The sequence below is a fragment of the Ambystoma mexicanum genome, chromosome 7q, assembly GCF_040938575.1.
Source record: "Ambystoma mexicanum isolate Mex_15411 chromosome 7q, UKY_AmexF1_1, whole genome shotgun sequence".
NCBI classification, from domain to species: Eukaryota; Metazoa; Chordata; class Amphibia; order Caudata; family Ambystomatidae; genus Ambystoma; species Ambystoma mexicanum.
Genome location: NC_090941.1, coordinates 702,682,382 through 702,702,793, shown reverse-complemented (window position 1 = coordinate 702,702,793; position 20,412 = coordinate 702,682,382). Strand labels below are relative to the sequence as shown.

Sequence of the window (20,412 nt, the reverse complement as noted above, 5' to 3'; positions counted from 1 at the left end):
AGTCAGAGGGCACTCTATGGGAGGCTTTTAAGGTAGTATACATATCCAAGCCCAAAGGGCTCTAGGGGGGCATAACGTGAGAATTACAAGAGACCGAAAAGAAAATAGAAGCAATCATGAAAAGAGGGGAGACTTCACAGGAGGAGGCTGAGACAATGAGCCAATTACAACAAGAATGTGGCGGGCTCTGGGAAAGATTATGCAACTTAAATTTTAAAAAATACATTGAAAGACAACATGCGGGAGGAGACAAACCGGGGAGTCTGCTAGCATGGCTATAAAAGAACGAGACACGTAGATAAGCGATCAGAGACATAAAGGGAGAAACAGGCCAACTATGGGACACCCAGGAGAGCGTAAATGAGGGATTCCTTAAATTCTACCAACACCTATACGAGGACGCTGGGGATATGACAGAGCAGGAGATTCAGGATTGCCTAAACTGAGTGCAGAAGATAGGGAGAACCTAGATGCCCCAATCACAATAGAGGAACTAGAGACACTGATCAAACACTTGCCCACCAGCAAAGCCCCTGGGCAGACGGGCTCCCCAGCAAATTCTACAAAACGTAGAGGCAGGAGGTGCTCCCCCTTTTACTAGCAATGAGGCCTTCGAGAAGGGGAGACTGCCGGAATCCCTGAGGGAGGCGATAATCATTCCGCTCCTTAAACCCAATAAGCCGAGCACAGACTGTGGGTCGTACAGACGGCTATCCATGCTAAACCAAGACAGTAACATTCTCACGGTGGTGCTGGCGAATAGACTTAAACGGGTAATAAATAAACTCATACACCCCGGCCAGACTGGTAGAAGTATATCTGATAACCATAGAAGGCTCCACCACATCATAGAACAAGCAGAAGGCGACCCATGTGAAATAGCAATAGTCTCGCTAGACGCGGGGAAGTCCTTTGACTCTGTAATATGGCCTTGGCTGATGTCGGCCTTGAAGGAATATGGGATGGGGCCTGGGTATCTGAGGTGGGTGAAATTGGCCAGAGTTAAAACGGGAGCGATCATCTCAGACAAATGGCAACTCGGCAGAGGTACTAGACAGGGCTGCCCATGGTCCCCGATGCTCTACATCCTAGCACTTGAACCTCTAGCGATCTATCTAAGACAACAATATGAAGAGATAGGGGTTCACACTAAGGTGGGACCGCACTTGATATCATTGTATGCAGAGGATGTGCTGCTGTACCTGCGGTACCCAGAGGAAAACTTACAATATATTTTGGAGGTGATGGAGCGTTACGCGACACTCTCCGGCATAGCAGTTAACCCCAAAAAATCATGCATGTTTCCCTTAGGAAGACACAAAGTAGTCCCACAGGACAACCTACCGACCTTGCAGATAGCCTGGGCAAAGATCCCCCTAGCTATAGTGGGGAGGGCGGCTTTGCTGAAGATGGTGGTCTTGCCCAGGCTACTACACCTTTTCGTAAACATCCCACACATGTTGCCCAGACGCTTTTTTTTATTAAACTTCAGAGTCTATGCAGAGGTTTCCTTTGGCACAACACCAGAAACAGAATTGCATTATGGAAATTACAGAACACATATGATAGAGGGGGCATAAACTTGCCCAACTTTGAGATGTACCATTTGGCTGGGCAGCTACAATATGTCGCTAGTTGGCTGTCGGAAGACACGACGGCAGAATCCAGAGCTAAAAGGCGATCGAGATTTCTGGAACTAGGCTGGAAGACATGGCACAAGGCGTGCCGAGCTATGGGTAACCCGACCCCATGCTCCCCGCAGGCACCACATGTGATGCTACATGGGGTGGATGAGCAACTAAGAAAGGTGATTCAGAGACATTGGGAGCGGGTAGGCTTGGCAACTCTGGGATATATGGCAAGAGGGGAAGGCATTGGATTTCCAAACGATAGTTGATGAAACCGGGCTACACCCAGGGCAATACATTACTTACACCAGAGTGGTCAAGTGGGTGAAGGGGACATGGTCCGAAATAGTGTTAGCAGAACAACCTGACACGGCAATAGAAACGATATACGATATCTCGGAAGGAGGGCATGAGGTATCTCGAATATACGAACTGGTGATGTCTAGAGTGGGTAAGAAGGTGTCCCAGTTGAGACTGGATTGGGAGGAGTACCTATGCAAGACAGAGATACCATAAAAGGTGTCCAGGAATGCAAAACTGCAACAGATTCAGCTGTATATAACCCATAGGACATATACGACCCCCCCCGAAGATCACAAGATACAGGAGCACAGAAGTATAAACATGCCCCAAATGTGGGGAGGTTGATGCAGGGATGATTCGTATGTTCTGGGCATGCCCGGAGGTGGGAAAATTCTGGGGGGGCGGGGTGGAGGCAGTTAACCAACATCTAACTGAGAAGGGAATTAAGCTAGATGTAGAATCCGTGTAGGCATGAATGGTAGGGGGATTCACCAGACCACGCAACTTGAAACACGTGAGCAAACTCAAGGACCTGACCTATATTCTGGCTAAACGTAGAATTGCTATGAGTTGGAAAACATGCCACAGACCCAGAAAAGAGGTTTGGTGGCATGATCTCTTGAAATGGGTCGAGGCCGAAACAGTAGTATGGTATGAGGCAGCAAACAATAGGGAGGAAAACAAAGTGGGACCTCTGATAGCATGGAGACAACTGGTGGGCACATTGTCGGGATCCACCCAAACCAGCCCAAGCGAACATGATCCGACCAAGAGCAGCGAAGGGGAAGAGCCCCCAGAGACATGACATCTGGAGGTCAATGGAGAAAGCTCGAGTTAAGGGGGGGGGGGGGGGGGTGAAGCTTGAAACCGAAACTGTCAGGAGTGTTGGTTGATATTTGTTTGTTGTAAAAACCAATACAAAGTGTTTAAAAAAAATAGTTAATGAATAAAGTCAGTGTGTATTTGCAGGCTTTCTCTGGCCATTTAGGGTCGTAAAAACCCTCAATGGAGACACTTTGGGAAAAGAGACACTATTACCACTGAGCGATTACAGGTTATTGACAATACATTACATTCTTCATAGACACGCACGCATGAATGTTCAGTAGCTCAATTTCCCCATGTAAACAAAAAAACTGTCCTGAGGAAACTGCATGATATTGCAAAAAAGATCCCTCTTCAGTTTCTTGAACAATTCAACACGTCAGGCGAGAAGAAACAGAATGGAAGATTTATTTTGGTCAAAGGATATATGTCATGTGGTCAACCCCAATCTAACAGCCCCCAATTATTCAGTCCCATCCCACAATTTCAGGCAAGAAACCGATTAGAAATTAAAGGTGATATCAAGGCCAAGGTGGTTTCCAGCATTATGCAGGGGAAGGGATCACAGTGTTACTATCACAGACAGCGGTCTACAAAAAAGAAAATGACCTGCCTGAATTTATCTCACTATTTCTCACATGCGAGCACTCATTTCCATGATTATATATATATAAGGTCTGAACAACACTAGACATTTTAATGACACTTCTACTGCTTGTCCGTCAGTATCTCAAAATCATTGACTTAACAAAAACGTCTCCCAATTACTCATTACGTCACATTTACAAATGAAGCAAAGAACTTTACTTTCCCCAATAACACCAGCTATTTATAGAAGATAACTGTTGCAGGTCCTCCATTATTCATGCTCATATCATTTTTCAATGTGATATCGATATTTTATAGCAGTTAGTCATCGCATTGTTATACGCAAAACTAGCAAAGATATCAATCTTGAAGGGCAAAGAGGGTGTACATAGACTAGGTTCTTGCCCACTTAAAGTGTACATGCGCATATAGTGTTTAACACAAGAGAGCTGTGAGTTAAATTGGCTTGCGACACTCTGGAGTGGTATTTCAGAGTATTTCCTATATATACTTTGTATACCGTTACTGTAGACCGGTTTGCCCTTTTGTTGGTGGTGTTGCTTTTTAACCAGCTCCCCTTCTTGCACTTCTGTGCTCTTCCAAGTTTCAGGACACAATTGCCCACATCATTTAAAATTACCTGTTGGTCATGGCTATCAATAGCTTCCAAAGTGTTGAAGACCATATGATTACCGGAACCAGTCACTATAAATACCAACTTTTGAGCCATAAAGTAGTGATTTGGACTTGTTGCATTTGGAGTACAGGCAGCTAGTACATGCAAAGGTTGTAACTGACAAAACGCCCTCTTACCAATCGTCTTCCCTCTGGCATTCAAAGGACCTATTGTACTACACACTGACTTGAAGTAGGTGGGCACTCACTGTTGGTACCACTTAAACTCACTTTACAAGAGCCAGAGCATTTAGCTGCGTAAAATCTGAAGTACATGGTTCGTTGGTCATGCACGACCCCACTAATTCACCAAGCATAGGCTGTAACCTCTGTCTATGCTTTAAAAGGTTAAAAATCATATTACATGGTCACCGGTCTGTACAGAGTGCCCCACACATGCAATTAACAGGTCTAAGGTTGCAACAAATCGCAGCAGGTCTTGCAAGGTGTGCACCAAACAAACATCTAACCTCCCCATAAACATCAGTGAGTATCATTATAAAACACAAGACATTTGCTAATACAACATGAAAGCATGGTTTTCTAAACTTGTCAGTCTAACTAAAATATTGGCTACATTAATTTTAAACAACGTATTTTTTTTAAAACTGTCTAAATAAATATCTGTAAAGGTTACGATTCAAACCCGTAACACCACAGAAACGAGCTTGTAAAGGTTAGCAATGCAACAGTAACCCTCCCTGGATTGCACTGCTCATGACCTCTCAGACGACTTCACTGATATCTATAAACATAGAAGTCTAATTAAGTCTCTTGGAAATTAAATAAAACCGTAACAAACAATTTTGCGAAGAACAAGTTACTTTCTTACCTGGTAACGTTCTTTATGATGGGATGGTCCGACGACGTATTCCATATCTATGACATGTAATCACCACAGCTGTGCTGCTTCGGAAACTTTTTTCGGCGTCTGCGTCCTGCGTCGATGACGTCGATGCGCCGTCGTCGAGGGCCTCCTCCGACGTCCTCCGATGTGATAAGTAGGACGCACGACGCCCGTAGCCTCAGTTGTAGTTTTTTCCCCCAGAACGTGTGACACTAGTCAACTGCCAGTCAGACACAAAGCCTTGCGGAACGTAAGCTGCAATCGCAAAAGAAATTCTGCAGCGGGGAAGGCAGGGCGGGAGCGATATGGAATACGTCGTCGGACCATCCCATCGAAAGAACGTTACCAGGTAAGAAAGTAACTTGTTCTTCGAGGGGATTGGGTCCTCCGACGTATTCCATATCTATGACAGACTACCAAAGCAGTACCAGAGCAAGGAGGAGGGAAAGAATTTAGAATCAAGATTTAGAATAGCCAATCAAATAGCAGAGCAAAGGACCGCCTTGCCAAAGGCCAGATCCTGTGCTCGGATGGAATCGAGGGAATAGTGACGTACAAATGTATGTACTGAAGCCCAGGTGGCTGCATCACAGATGTTGCGAATAGAAACACCCCTCTGCAGGGCAGTAGACGCAGCCATACCCCTGGTAGAATGGGCCCGCAAGCCAGCCGGTGGGTCCTTACCCGCCAAGCGGTAGCACTCCGAGATGGCCAAAATAATCCAGCGAGACAAAGTCTGTTTCATCACAGCTTGCCCCAAACGCTTTCCAGCGTAACCAATAAAGAGTTGATCGTCCACTCTGACCCGGGACATGCGTGAAACATAAAAGCTTAAAGCTCTCCTAGGATCAAGCCTATGGAGCCTCTCCTCTTCCTTACCAGGATGCGGAGGAGGATAGAATGCCGGAAGAACAACCTTCTGGGCCAAATGAAATTCCGTCACTACCTTCGGAAGAAAAGAAGGACGAACTCTAAGGACAACCCTGTCCTTGTGAAATACAGTGAAGGGAGGCTTAACTGAAAGTGCCTGTAACTCACTCACTCTGCGAGCGGAAGTAACCGCAACTAAAAACACAGTTTTCAGAGTTAACAGCCTCAAAGGGCAAGAATGTAAAGGCTCAAACGGAGCACCCATAAGAAACTTAAGAACAAGGTTCAAATCCCAACCGGGCACCAGGAAAGGTGACGGAGGGAACACATTAGTGAGCCCTTTCAGAAACTGTGAAATCAAAGGGATTTTAAAATAAGAACACTCTTCAGACGAGCGCTTAAAGATGGACAGCGCCGCCAGGTAACCTTTAACGGTACCCACTTGCAAGCCCCTGTGGGCCAAAGAAAGTAAAAAGGACAGAACCATGGGGATGTCACATGCAAAAGGATCCACATTCTGAACTCTGCACCAGTCGCAGAACTTACGGCAACGGTACAGAGACTTTGTTGCTGGCCTTCGGGCCGAAAGCAACACCTCCATCACGTCCTCAGGGAGGTCCCAATCCTTATACCTCAACCTTTCAGAAGCCAAGCGTGAAGGTTGAGGGATCTGACCTCTGGATGGAGAACCTGACCCCCCTCCCGTGAGAGCAGATCGTCTCGGTAGGGAAGACGACGTGGAGGGCAGATGGATAAATCGAGAAGGTCCGGGTACCACGTCCTCCGAGCCCACGCCGGGGCAATGAGGATCATCCGGGAACCGAACTTCCGTAACCTCCGCAGCACTTGCGGGATGACGGGGACTGGAGGAAACGCGTACAGCAGCGGGAATGACCACTCCACCACGAACGCGTCTCCTAAGGCTCCTTTTGGAGGAAATTCCCGCGAGCAAAACCTTTCGCACTTCCGGTTGACACTGGAGGCGAAGAGATCCACTTGAGGGGTCCCCCAAAGGGCGAAGATCTCCAGGAGAATCTCCTGAGCCACCTCCCACTCGTGAGAGATTGCGCTCTGCCTGCTCAGAGCGTCCGCCGTCACGTTCTCGTCTCCGGCCAGATGAACTGCCGAGATCGAAACTTCCTGCTGGATGGCCCAGAACTCGAGCTGCATCGCCTCCCTGCACAGAGGAAGTGACCCTGCCCCCCCCTTTTTGTTGAGGTAGTGCATGGCCACTGTATTGTCCGTCACGATCAGGAAACTCTTTCCTCGCACAGTCGGCAGAAAAGCCTTCAGGGCTAGCCTGATGGCCCTCAGCTCCAAAAGATTGATATGGAGTCTGGACTCCGACGGAGACCAACGACCGCTGACTGTCAGCCCGTTGGCATGAGCTCCCCATCCCGTGAGGGATGCATCCGTCACGATCGTCACCTCCGGCCAGGGAAGCCAAAATGGAGCCCCCTACATCAAGTTGCCTTAGACGGCCCACCACAGAAGATCCCAAGCGACCGAGGGCGGCACCTGAACCGGGTCCGACATCCTGCCGGAGGACTGCGACCATTGCGTCTTGAGTGCCCACTGCAAAGATCTCATCCGCAGGCGAGCCTCTGGCACCAGAAGAATGCAGGATGCCATGAGGCCGAGCAACCTCAAGAACTCGAACGCAGGGAGCGTCTGGGCATGCTGAAACTTGTGCACCATCTGCTGAATGTGAAGAGCCCTCACCTGGGGAGGAAAACACTGCCCCAGGGAAGTGTCGAGCACCGCTCCGATGTACTGGAGCCGCTGTGTTGGCGTCAAATGGGACTTCTTTAAATTGAGGGAGAAGCCCAGCCTGTGAAGGGAGCGGCAGGTGACGGACAGATGATCCAGGACTTGCTCGGGAGAGCTCCCCCTGATCAACCAATCGTCCAGGTAGGGGTAGACGTGAATCCCCCCTTGCCTGAGATGCGCTGCCACCACCACCATGAGCTTGGTGAAAACCCTCGGGGCGGAGGTCAATCCGAACGGCAGGACCCGAAACTGAAAGTGCGAGTCGCCAACTGCGAACCTCAGGTACTTCTTGTGCTTGGGATGGATCGGCACATGGAAGTAAGCATCCTTGAGGTCGAGTGACACCAACCAGTCCTGAAGCTGAAGGGCCTGGAGGACGTGAGAGAGAGTAACCATCTTGAACTTGTCCTTCCTGAGGAGTTTGCTCAAACCGCGCAAGTCCATGATGGGTCTCAATCCCCCGTCTTTCTTCGAAATCAAAAAATAAGGGGAATACCATCCCTTGTTCCTCTCCGCTACAGGCACCAGTTCAATGGCGCCTTTCTCCAGCAGGGCTTGAATTTCCTGCGCAAGGAGCGGATCCGGACTCTGCAAAGAGAGGTTCCCCGGTGGATTGTCGCGAGGCCTGTGCCGAAAGGGAAGACAGTAGCCGTGGGTTATGATCTCCAGAACCCACACATCCGAAGTAATGGCTTGCCACTCTACAAGATGCTGCGCCAGCCTTCCCCCAACCGGCGAACCATGGGACATGGTGTAACGCTCACCTGATTCCCGCAGAGGCGCCGGTCTTGACTGGGTGAATGCCGTATCTTCAAAGGTGATGTGTAACACACGGTTGGCTCTTTGGGCTGGACCTCTGTGCACTGTATGTCTGACTCGAAGAGTAAGATGTCTGCAGATAGAAAATATGGGATTAATGAACTAGGGTTATTGGGTGCCTCTCTCCTCTTCCCTTTCTCTTCTCCTGTAGAACCCCAAAGGTTAACACCCTCACCTTAGGTAAGTGAACGCCGAGCTCTCCATCTGCCTCGGGGCAGGGTGCCGTAACCAGTTTCTTCACTGGATAAGGGTGCAGGCCTCTTGACCTCAGAGGACTGCTGTCCGTCGTTAACTGCACGAACGGTAAGTTCTGGGCACTTCAAATGTCTTAAAAGTCTTTTGTAATGATATCTCTTGTTTTGCAGGGTTCCGGCGATGGCGGATGGCGGGCTGATGAGAGTTGAGGATCGAACCCGCGTGAGGAATAGAAGCGCCTGGAAGCACGTAAGTAAGCGCTTGTAGCCTGCTTCACGATGCGCACTAACTGTCCCTTTTATCTTGCAGGTACAAGTTCGGAGCTTTAGAGAAGCTGAAGGGTGCTGGAATACCCACTGGATTCGGCGTGGGAAGGAGTAATGGCACGTGAGTAATAAAGTTGCCCAATGTCTTTAAACGCACCTTCTTTTGTCTTTCAGATGCGGGATGCAGCGCCGAAGGCCTCCGGAGCGTGCGAAGAGCTGGTAAGCTTTTGTCTTTCAGATGCCGGAATGCAGTGCGAAGACCTCCGGAGCATGCGAAGAGTAGGTAAGCCTTTGTCTTTCAGATGCCGGAATGCAGCGCGAGGCGTTGGTGACAGCCGATGGACCAGGTAAGAGATGCGCTGCCACTGAAGACCGTAGTGCTAACCTGTTCTTTCTTTGTCTTTACAGGTGCTGCTGAAGACTGGATTCCAGGATGGTAAGCCTTTGTTCCCTTAGGCCCAGGATCAGAAGCAGAAGACACGATGAGCGTTCTGCTGCAGAGAATGCAGAATAACGCAAAGCAAGATTCATCCATCGGGTGTGGTTTAAATAGCCTACTGTAGTGCTTAGGTGTCTCCTTCCACAGCCACGCCTAAGAAAAGAGTTCCTGCTTTCCAGAAGAGTTCCAGTGTTCTGAACCTAGGGAGTGGCTCCTGCCCCACCCAACAGGAAAAGTAGTCCCAAACAGAAGAGGATCAGGGGTTCAACTGGCAGGGAGGTAAGCAGCATGGTCTGCTGCAGGTAAGTCCACCCAAGCATTATGAGCCCGGCGCTTCCGGCGCTGGGACTGGACATCTTTTTGAGCCTGGTGCCACTGGCGCCAGGACAGGGTCCAAAAGGTCCCAATTGGACTGGCTGGCACTCGGAACAGGGGTTATGGGTCTGCTTCCAAGGGAGTCGGGCAAGTCCTGATCTTTTGGAAGCAGAGATCATGACACATGGCCTCACGACTGAGTGGGAGCGGGTGCGGCGTTACCTGAGGGCAAAGAGGCAACTGCCCGAGCGGCCTTGGCACCACGGGTACCCTGTCGTCCACCTCTGGTACCCCTGCGATGGCCTCTTTGACTGCCAGCTCCTCTCGCTTTACTGAAGGATGAGTAATAGCGAAAGGAACCACCCCTCCACTGCTGTCCCCTAGGACGAAAAGGCGGAGGTTGGCGAACTGCAGCGCCCAACGACTTCGCTGCAGCTTTTGAGGTCTGCAACCTCTCAAGGCTCTCGTCAGCCTTGCTGCCAAAAAGGTGTTCACCGTCAAAGGGCATGTTGAGGAGCCGGGACTGCACATCAGGAGCAAACCCCGACTTCCGCAACCACGCAAACCTGCGTATCATGGTGCTCGCCGCCATGGACCTACTGACGCATTCAGCTAAATCCAAACCCGACTGAACGGACTCACACATGGCATCCTTACCATCCTGGACCATAGCAAGGAAACCATCCCGTTCGTCCCCTTCGGGAATATGTTCAGCCGCCAACGCAACACAGTTCCACAGAGTGTGTGTGAAACGAGACAAGGCACAAATGGAGTTGGCCGCCTGAAGCGCCATACCACCAGAAGAAAACACTTTCTTCGCCCAGCCATCAAAACGTATGTCGTCCCTATCAGGAGGGATGGTAGGGTACTACGCCTGCTTTGCCGGGGCCGTGGCCGCCTGCACCACCAAACTCTCCGGAGTGGGGTGCCTGGTCAAGTAGCAGGGGTCGCTACTGGCTGGACGGTATTTTCGCGACAAGGATCTGCCCACCGCCGGAAGACTCTCTGGAGCAGTCCAAGCCGCCGCCACCCTTCTCTGTAAAGCCATATGGAACGGCAGTACCGGGTCAGTTGGGGGACCAACATCAAGGATGTCCGTCAGATCATCCTGCACAAACTCCCCTGGGGGAGCAGACCATCCCAAGTACTCAGAAACCCTAGCCATAAGGCGCCGGTACGAGGAATCGGCATGAGAGCCAGGCTCAGGCCTACAAAACTCCACCTCCGGAGAGGTGTCCAGTCCACTGGCATCATGCAGTGACTGTCTCAAATCGTCAAACTGACTATGGCCCGAGACAATTTCATCTGGAACCTGACTAGGAACCAGGCCATCAGAATCCTCATCCGCCTCTGAAATATAGTCCAGGTGGCGAAAAGAAGGCACCCGAGAGTGCTTGCTCTTAACCAGAGCCTTCCTAGGGGGTTCTCCCTTGCCACGGGGTACCTCCGACACGAAAGGCGTCGATGGCGTCGAGCGAATCGGCGCCGGCGTCGAGAGAACCGGCATCGGCGCCAAGGAAATCGGCGTCGACGTCAGACGCAGCGCCTCCAGCATCGGCGGCGTCGACACAGCCCTCGAGGCCGGAGCCCCGAGCGTGTCCCTCGACGACCCGAGCGTCGACGGCCTCAACGACTTCCTCGAAGCCGGAGCCTCGAGAAAGCCGGTCGACACCCTCGACGCCTCAGACGTCGATGTCTTCCTCGAAGACTTCACAGGTGCACACGGTCTCAAACGCGTCGAGGACCGGGACCTGGAACGGGTACGCCGAGAACGAGTCTCCTTGTCCGAACGGGACCTCTCCCGTGACTCGTGCCGACCACTCATGCGAGCGGTGTCTCTCGACCTCACACGACCGACCCCACTCGGGGGCGCGGACGGCTTAGTACCCTGCGACTCAAGAATCGCCAGCATTTTCTTCCCGAAGGAAGCCCATTCCTCCGGCGTCGCACGGCTGGTGGGGTAAGCGACTTGCCGGGCAGAGTCCTCCGAGGAGGACCTGGAAGACGACCGGTGTCGGCGCTTCCGAGAACGCCTCGAAGAGGCTGAGGAGTGGCGAGACCGACTCCTAGAAGGAGACCCACGAGACTTCCGACGATGACGCGGAGAGTCACCCCTCGAATCATCCGTCGAAAGCCCCGCAGACTTCGACTTCCTGGGCTTGGACACCCGACCTACCGACAACTTCTTCTTACGTTCGCGTAAGGCTTTGAACGTGAGCGACTGGCAGTCGATACAGTCATCCGTGTCGTGGGCCTCCCCGAGGCACCAGAGGCAGGTGTCGTGCGAGTCCGTCACCGACATCTTGGACCCACACTCCCCGCACTTCTTGAAACCCGGACGCGGGGTCGAAGACGAAGTAGAAGACATCTCACAAAACGAACAGGTTCGAAGAACCGAGAAGAACAGAACTCCAAAGAGTCGAGGCGTGAACCGAGAATCACGAAGCAACACGTTCGCGGAAAAAACGGAACTGAGGCTACGGGCGTCGTGCGTCCTACTTATCACATCGGATGACGTCGGAGGAGGCCCTCGACGACGGCGCATCGACGTCATCGACGCAGGACGCAGACAAAAGTTTCCGAAGCAGCACAGCTGTGGTGATTACATGTCATAGATATGGAATACGTCGGAGGACCCAATCCCCTCGAAATGTACAGCTCTATTCAGCTGGATCAGCATGAAAAAAAACCTGGGTGTGCTTCTCATGCCAGGTGCAAGAAATATCCTTTAATGACTGATTTAGAAAGACTGCTCAGTGATTTTGTTCATCTGTGTCTACTTGCATTACTGCTAGAAAGGCAATTGTTCCAAATATGTTACTGTACAAATCCTACGGATCTCGCATATAACCCCTTCCTAAAGTCTCCTCCCAGATGACCAGGGAAAGGCAGACGCTTCCTGATCCTGACATTGTGGGTGGTGCACTGCATGAGGATCACCTGGGAGAAGACAAGACCCTGGGTGGGGAGGAGATCCCGTGGGATGAGACACAATATTTTTCATTTAAAAGGGAATACCTTTTAAAGTTACCCTAACAGGTAATGGCCTATTGTCATTTTATGATGTATCTAAACCACGTATCACATGTGTTGCTCTGAATGGAAATGCATTTAAACCTTAACAGGCCTTAACAGAAAGACCATGCAAGGTATTTCAGAATAAAAATCCTCCCTACTCCCAAAGGCATAATGGAAAGGATTGTAGAAACAGTGTGTAGGGATTTGGTATTATCCTGCATCCTAATGGAACCTTTGGTCAGTGTATTGATTGACAATGGAGTGTTAAGGGTTAGAATGTTTATGTGTGACTGGGGTTCTATGTGGTCAGTTGGGAGATGTAAGCCTACCTGGGAGGATGCAGGTGTATGTTGCTCTGAACCCAGATGTACCTGACATTATATGACTATCATAATGTACTGGAATTAAATAAAGAAGTTACTGGAACTTCACCTGAGGTCATGGTCATCTGTGGGGAACAAGGAGTTCTACATTGGCGACGAGGATGCTGGCTGTGCTGGGGGGACAGCATTGAAGATGGCACATACACCTCCCCCCAAACAAGAAGAAGACCTCCCAGGTAGGGCGAGCGCTTAAAACTGTAGGCGCAGAAGGGCCCAGCGCATGGAGCTCAGGGGCAGAAAGTAAGGGGCTGCGCCAGAGCCAGGGGCCAGCTGGCCTGTCACTAGCAGGGCAGGTCAGGCAAAGAGGAAAGCAAGAGACTGAGGAGGGGCTGAGGGCCCAGAGAATGATTGCTTAAGGGGTCTGGGACCACTAGCTGCAGCATGGAGGGCTTGGTGCCCATGGCAGTAGCAATTTGAAGAGGCCTGGGGTCTAGTTACGCCTGGAAATTATGAGGAAGCCATGCTGGGCAGCTGAGGGATATAGCCAAGGCAGTAGCAACAGGAGAGGCTTGGAGCCTAAGCTGCGCCTGGAAATTAAGCAATGAGGAGGCATGCTGTGCAACTGAGGACTATAAGCCCAAGGAAGTAGCAACAGGAGAGGCTTGGAGCCTAAGCTGCGCCGGGAAAAGAAACAATGAGGAGTTATGTTGTACAGCTTGAGGCCTGGAGTTGGGGCAGCAGCAATAGAAGAGGTTGGGAACCTAAGCTGCGCCTATATGTTAAATAGAAGATTGGTGGCGAATGTGAAAAGCGCCTGGAGCAGAGGAGGGTCCTGGGGGGCCATTCCAGCGTTTGAGGGGGCTTGGAGCCCATACCTGCACCTAAGAGACTTGTAGCCCGTGGCTGCACCTTAGGGGCTTAGAGCCCATGTGCAGAGATGAAAGAATATTGCCCAAGACAACATGTGCAGTGCCTGGAGGGGCAAGGGCCCATTTGCAGCAGCGCTAAGGAGGTGCATGTAGGAGCTATCACTTATATGAGGTGATGAGGATCTTTGAGGGCATGTTCTCAGTAGTTCCTGAGGTGCTTGGAGCCTACTTAAGAACTGAGAGATGCGGTAGGAGGCAAAGGGAGTACAATTTTTATAGCAGGCGGCTGGCAGCAATGAAAAGCAGCATTATGAACATACCAGGAAAGGAACGCTTCGGGAGGTGATATTTACAAAAGGAAGTGTGGCAGATGGATTGGTAAATCCATTTCTGTTGCGGGCGGCTGCATTTCCGCCCGTTGGAATTTTTTTTCAAAAAGCTTAAGTTGTGAATGATCTTAATTGCCGGAATGAATAACAGAGGTACTTTTAAGTTCAGAGATGATGCTTTCACGAGCATAAGTAAAGGAAGCAATTTGGTCTTGCCTTCATTGAATTGGTTAAGTAGTTATAATTAGTTATCGATTCAGAATCTGTTGTCATGTGAGGCCTGAATGGCATTTGGACAGCGTGAGTGCATGAGAGTGTGAACCTGTATGTTGTCAGGTGTAGTTTCTTGTGGGATAGGTTGTCCTGTAATAGGGGTACTTCATGGAAGTTGTTGAAGCTTAAGAGCAGAGAACAAAGTTTATAGTTTTTTAGATTGGATTTAGGTCTCAAGGGTGTTTGTAATTAGTCAACCAAGGGATTAAGTGATCCAAATGTGAGGTTTTATTAAGTAGGTTAAAGTTGCATATTAGTAGAAAGAGATTGAGATATGCGTAGTAATAGTGTTTTCTGAAATGCTATTTGGTATTTATGTTGTAGGTACATTGGTATGAGAGGTATCTTGCAAGTGGTAGTTCGCATGTTAGATAGGTGTGCACGGATGGTGTGTAAAAGTCGTGGCCTCTGTTACCTCTGTCAACAAATACATGGTAATGTTATGATGCAAAGGAAAAAATTGTGGTACGGTCATGTTTAACTAACACGCTTTTCCTTCCACAGATGGACATTTAATGAAATATAGGTTGCATTGACAACATTGCTAGAGTTTGGTATGTCGAATCTGAAGTATAGTTATGTGCACTAATGTTTTATTTCCACAGGTGGGACTTTTGTAATGCAGATGTATGAAGACCTTATTTAATGCTAAAGTTTAAAGTGCTAAGTGTCAAACAAAGTTTTTGTTTGGTTGTTTGGTTTAGAAACCATTCAGAGTTTCATGATGATACAGCAAAGACTATAGTAGAGTCATTGATGTTGGTATGATGCTGGTGTGAATGAAGTGTGGTTTTCCCTAATAGGAGCTGTATTGTATTTAGGAATACTTTCAACATGGGCAATTTAGGGGTAATGGTGTCACAAGAAGTGAAGTAGTTACCTGGGTATCTGGGATACTCAGTCTAGTTGGAGGTGGTGTGTATTTAGGTACATACCGGTTTGCATTGTTGGGTGTGAGGGAGATGTGTGTGTGTTCTTTTGTGGGACGATGAAGTCAAGTTTAGGAAGAGCGGTATGGGTGCCTCTATTTGTAAAAGTTTTAGTAAGGATGTTTGAGCAGTTGGGTGCCTTTTCCTCACTTGGTAGAAAGAGGAAGGGGCATTGATTGTAATTATGTCCCACGGCTGTGTGGACTATTTTGGAATATGTAATGAGACTAGCAGAATGTTCTCAGTTAGGAGTGATGAGGCAAGTGCATTGAACGTGGGGTTGTTTGTGTGTGTGTTGTTATTAGCCATTATGGTTAAGTTATCTACTTGTGTTTTTATGTCCCTAAGGAAGGGAGATATGTAGGGATTTGGTATTATCCTGCATCCTAATGGAACCTTTGGTCAGTGTATTGATTGACAATGGAGTGTTAAGGGTTAGAATGTTTATGTGTGACTGGGGTTCTATGTGGTCAGTTGGGAGATGTAAGCCTACCTGGGAGGATGCAGGTGTATGTTGCTCTGAACCCAGATGTACCTGACATTATATGACTATCATAATGTACTGGAATTAAATAAAGAAGTTACTGGAACTTCACCTGAGGTCATGGTCATCTGTGGGGAACAAGGAGTTCTACACAGTGCCTTAAATAAACTGTCCTCCTCTGTAACAATGCATTCTAATGGTTTATCCTTAAATAATTCTAAGGGAAATAAATCTACCCTTAGAACTAAAATTATTTTAAAGAACTGATTTTGTTGTTGGAAACTACGAGTCCCAGAAGTACTGGGACAAGGCAGAGGGATAAGAGTCATTGCTGTAGTACTAGTCAGGCAATTAAGACTAATAGCCCACACCTGAAGGAACCAGAGAGGCATAAAAGGCCCCCTCAGGTGCAGGCAGTTAGGAGTTGGAACTGTGAATGGAGTGCATGCAGTGGTAGCAGAAGGAAGAAGACAGTGTTGGAAATCCAGGCAAAGGTGGGAGGACCAAAGGAACGCCGGGATCCTGATGCAGCAGATTTCACCTGCTTATCCTGTCCTGTGAGGGCCCTGTTCCCCCCAAACCCTGGTGAGCACAGGCTGCGCAGCGCAAGGCATGCAGAAAGACTACCTTTCCGCAAGTGAGCCTAATTGCACAGATTATGCAGCAAGAAGCGTGTCAGGGACCGTGGTGAACGGCTGTCGGGAAGCAGTGAGTCTCAGGAGCAAGAGAGGCCCCTTAATCGAGTGGCTGGACAAGAGACGCCTTCAGCGAGGAAGGGTGTCGGCCCCAAGTGAAGCCAGAAGTTGGTGCAATACGCGGAGAAAGGAAAATGGAAGCTGGTGTGAGCACTGCCGGCAACAGTATGCAGCTTAATAAGCACTTGCGTAAGAGTAGGAGCAATGCGAAGTTGTTTGTTCATTCTATAACAATGGGACACTTGAAATGTAGCACTCGCGTGTGATCGAGTAATTCTATTTCCTCTTGTGTGAAGAGCAAATGCTACGGAAAAGCAATTATGAAACCTTGTAAAAACGATGAAGTGGCTGCATGTGCCCAAGTAAGTTTCTCAAAGGAAGAGTTTATTCACGCTCTACAATTGCTTCTAAAGAAATGTCAAGTATTTAAACCATTGTATTTGAAGTTGGAGAGAGCAAGCATTGCCCAAGCCAAGAGTATTCCCTTATTGAGACTGAAAGCATCCTTTCCCAAAGCCTGAAAGCAGTTTAAACAATACTGTCAGCCCAATAGAACATTAACATTGTCCAAGATACAAATGTGCACGCATACCTGAAGCCAAGAGAGTGGCACCAAAGCGTCTGGGTAATTATCCGGGCTAACAGTTGGCTAAGTGATACAGGCAAGGTTGGGGAAGCGAAACTTGCTATTTATAAATATTCTTTGAAGCTGATACAATCTACATTTGCAAAGTCTATAGCTGGAAGAGAGAAGTGTGTGCCAAAGGCAATTATAGGTTGTTGTAGGATGCAGACAAGACGAGAGAGGCAAAAGGCTGCCCCTTTGAAAAGGGATAATCAGAGGAACTTGTCAGCCACTTCCAAGATGTTTGCTATCATCTAGATTTTCTTCCTTCCTAGGTATTAGTGGCTAAAGCCTTCCCGGTTGAAGACGATGGTTGCCACTTACTATCATATGGTAACATTGAAGTAATAAGGCAATTTTTCACAAGGGGAAAAGTGTCACAACTCTGCTTGCTTCCACGGCTACTGCAACATTCTTACAGCTTGATTCTTTAATCTGGCAAGCCTAGTCCAGATTCCACATATCCTATGGAGGGGATTAGACCTTGTGCTCCGGTCTGCACCCCACTCCTCCCAACACACATCTGAAGCCACTTACATTCCTTTTGCTCCATTACAGCGGCAGCAGGTAGGGCTTAGGAAAGGGTTACCCGCATTGGAGGTTCAAGATAAAATAGGGGCTTTGTGCACTCTTAAATGGACAACCTCAGGTTTTGGAATGTTACTGGATTATTACTCCCTGAGAGTCTGGCAAAGTGGTGGCCATCTTGGGTTCAGTTCTCACTATAAGCAATTGTGCACACCTGAATGGGCTCATGATTCTGGATCTGCTGCAAGGACAAATGCAGCACCTGAACATTCAAGTCTGCGCTTCCTTATAGCACTGGACAACCAAGCCAAACTTGCGCTTTCTACAATCAGTTAGGCTAAATAGGCTTAACATGTAGAGTATTTCAGGGGTCCAGTCCCAGTATAACCAGACCCATGTAGGGCATGCCGTTGTTTGCACTGTAGATTTTGGGTGATCTTTACCTTTTAGTTTAGAGAATCTGCAGTTTTCTATTGTAGGAGATATTTATGGGACAACAATTAATGAAGGGAGTTCTTAATCCCCCCAATCAAAAGTGCCACAACAATATACCTGTTGATATCTTTCAATCTAGCCCTGTGTGTGAGGCATAGAACACCACTATCAGCCCTCAACCCTGTGCCATAGGTAAGCCAAGAATCACGCAGGTGCGTAGAAAGAATATATATTTATTAATGAATAGGAAAATTCATATTTGTAAAAAAATCACAGCTCACACTACCTCACTCCGTTGCCCAAATGCTTAAACTAAGTTTTCACACAAATTGAAAACACTAGTTGGTTTAGGATAACACAAATCACAGACTCTTTAATCCAACACATGCACAGTTTTTCTATTTGACTATCTCCACCCTGGTTACATAGAAACACAGGTCTATAAAATACTTCAGATACTTGGGTCAATCACATAATACTCTTAATGTACAAGATTGTGCAGCACTCTGGACAGGACAAAACAATTTGACTCCACAATACACTTTGCATGGGGTTTACTTTAAATAACAGGCAACACTTTTCTGTTGGTAAAAATAAATCTGACAGCACCTAATCTCCCTGCACACGTGGCAATGCTAGCAGTGTTATAGCACAACCAACCCTTAAGAAGACCACAATTTTACATAGATGTAACACTTTTTACTTCACCCCTATGCAATGAAAAATCTCTCTTCGATCAGCAGTCACTGTCTCACTTTCTGCAGATATGTGCTTTTAAATCAATGTCTACACTCTGTTTAACTGTGCCAAGACGCCTTTTCCTATGCCACAAACCCAGCTATTAAGTTTACTATGGAAACCCCTCTGCTTTAAGGTATGGTTTGGGGAATAGGGAGCAATTTGGAATTTTGCTTTCACTGACCCCTCACTTTAAGGGATTGTTGAGTTGGCACAAAGAAATAGCAGTACCCAATTACTTTAACAGACTATATTTTATCCACACTGGAAACAGTGTTGTTGATCTCGAATTTCAACAAAATCACCCTGTGTTAGTTGGCTATAGGGGAATTAATTAAACAATAACTTGGTAAGAAAATGCTAAGGTGTGTGGAGCCCAGCTTTGGTATTTCCCTGGTTTCCTCCAATTCCGGTCTCCCAGGCAATGTTATTTTTCCAGCAATTTTTCAGTAGTCCCATTCAGATGATTTCAGGCAGCTCTCCCTTGTTCCCATTATGCATCTCTGATAAATCTTTAACCTCGCCACACATCATCTAAATGACCTGGGGCGAGATTCCAAGATGGCCGCCGGGACAGGGAGATGGGCATAGATCTCTCTCCGACCGTGCCGCCACTGAAACGACAATAAAGCTGGACAGAATCGATTAATAAGGCACGAAAACCTACCACAAACGTGCAGGGCAGCACCCGGCTGGCGAGAGTCGACCATGCAGCAGCGGGGACCAGGAGACGCGGGCTCACTGAAGCGGAGCGACGCGGCCACCCCTCCCCCTCCGGAGCCAGCCACGGGCTTCCGCGGAAGAAGGGAACCAGCAGGGAGACACAGGCGGCCGCGGCAGCACCCCGCGCACAGCGTCACCCGGATCGGGCACGCGAGGTTGTGAGAAGGTGCTCCCACCCTCGGAGCTCACCCGCCCCCCAAAGAGGAGACGAGCAGCGGCGAGGTGGGGAAGACAACACAGGAGCGCGTGGCCCCACTTTGTGGAAACGAAGGGCCGCAGCCTGAACACCACGCAGCACGCCATCAGCCGCCCCGAGGCGCATAAGGTGAGCACCCCCCACACCCCATCACTAATAAACACTGGTGGTCACTCACCCAACCCTAACCTCACATAAGCCCAACTCCAGGGCCGAGGAGAGAGGGGGAGGGGCAGAGGGGGAAGCAAGGACATTTAAGACTCTGCCGCAGGCGAAGCCCTATCGAGGGCACCCGCCTCTCACAGGACGACCTACAACCCCCCCCGCCCCCAACAACCCCACATAACAAGGGGTTGTCGTAATGGCGACAAGCAAGAGACACCCCCAGGGACCCTCCAAAAGCACATCGCGTCTCCCTGTATCCACAGGAGAACAGGATACCCCAGGGAAGGCATGCCGAAAGCAAAGGGGAAGGGGAGCTCGGTACTCCCGAACTCGCAGACCTCTAAACAAGATGCAAATCTAGTACAAATGTGGTCGGCGGAACCACAGGTCCATACTAGAGGAAGGGCTCAGGAATACCCCGCAGAGGACCGCAACCTCCCTAACGCTCCCCCACCACTTCCATCAAAGGAGGATATGCACTCATGGTTCGTGGAGTTACAGGATAAATTCATGACCATGGTCCAGGACCAGTTCACCACAAT

The 20,412-nt window shown here is 48.9% G+C and overlaps 1 protein-coding gene across 2 annotated transcripts in view; it reads right to left on the bottom strand.

Annotated features, from left to right (window-relative positions):
- MICU2 (mitochondrial calcium uptake 2) overlaps positions 1–20,412 on the bottom strand; it is a 1,758,017-nt gene that overhangs the window by 816,008 nt on the left and 921,597 nt on the right. The window lies entirely within an intron of this gene.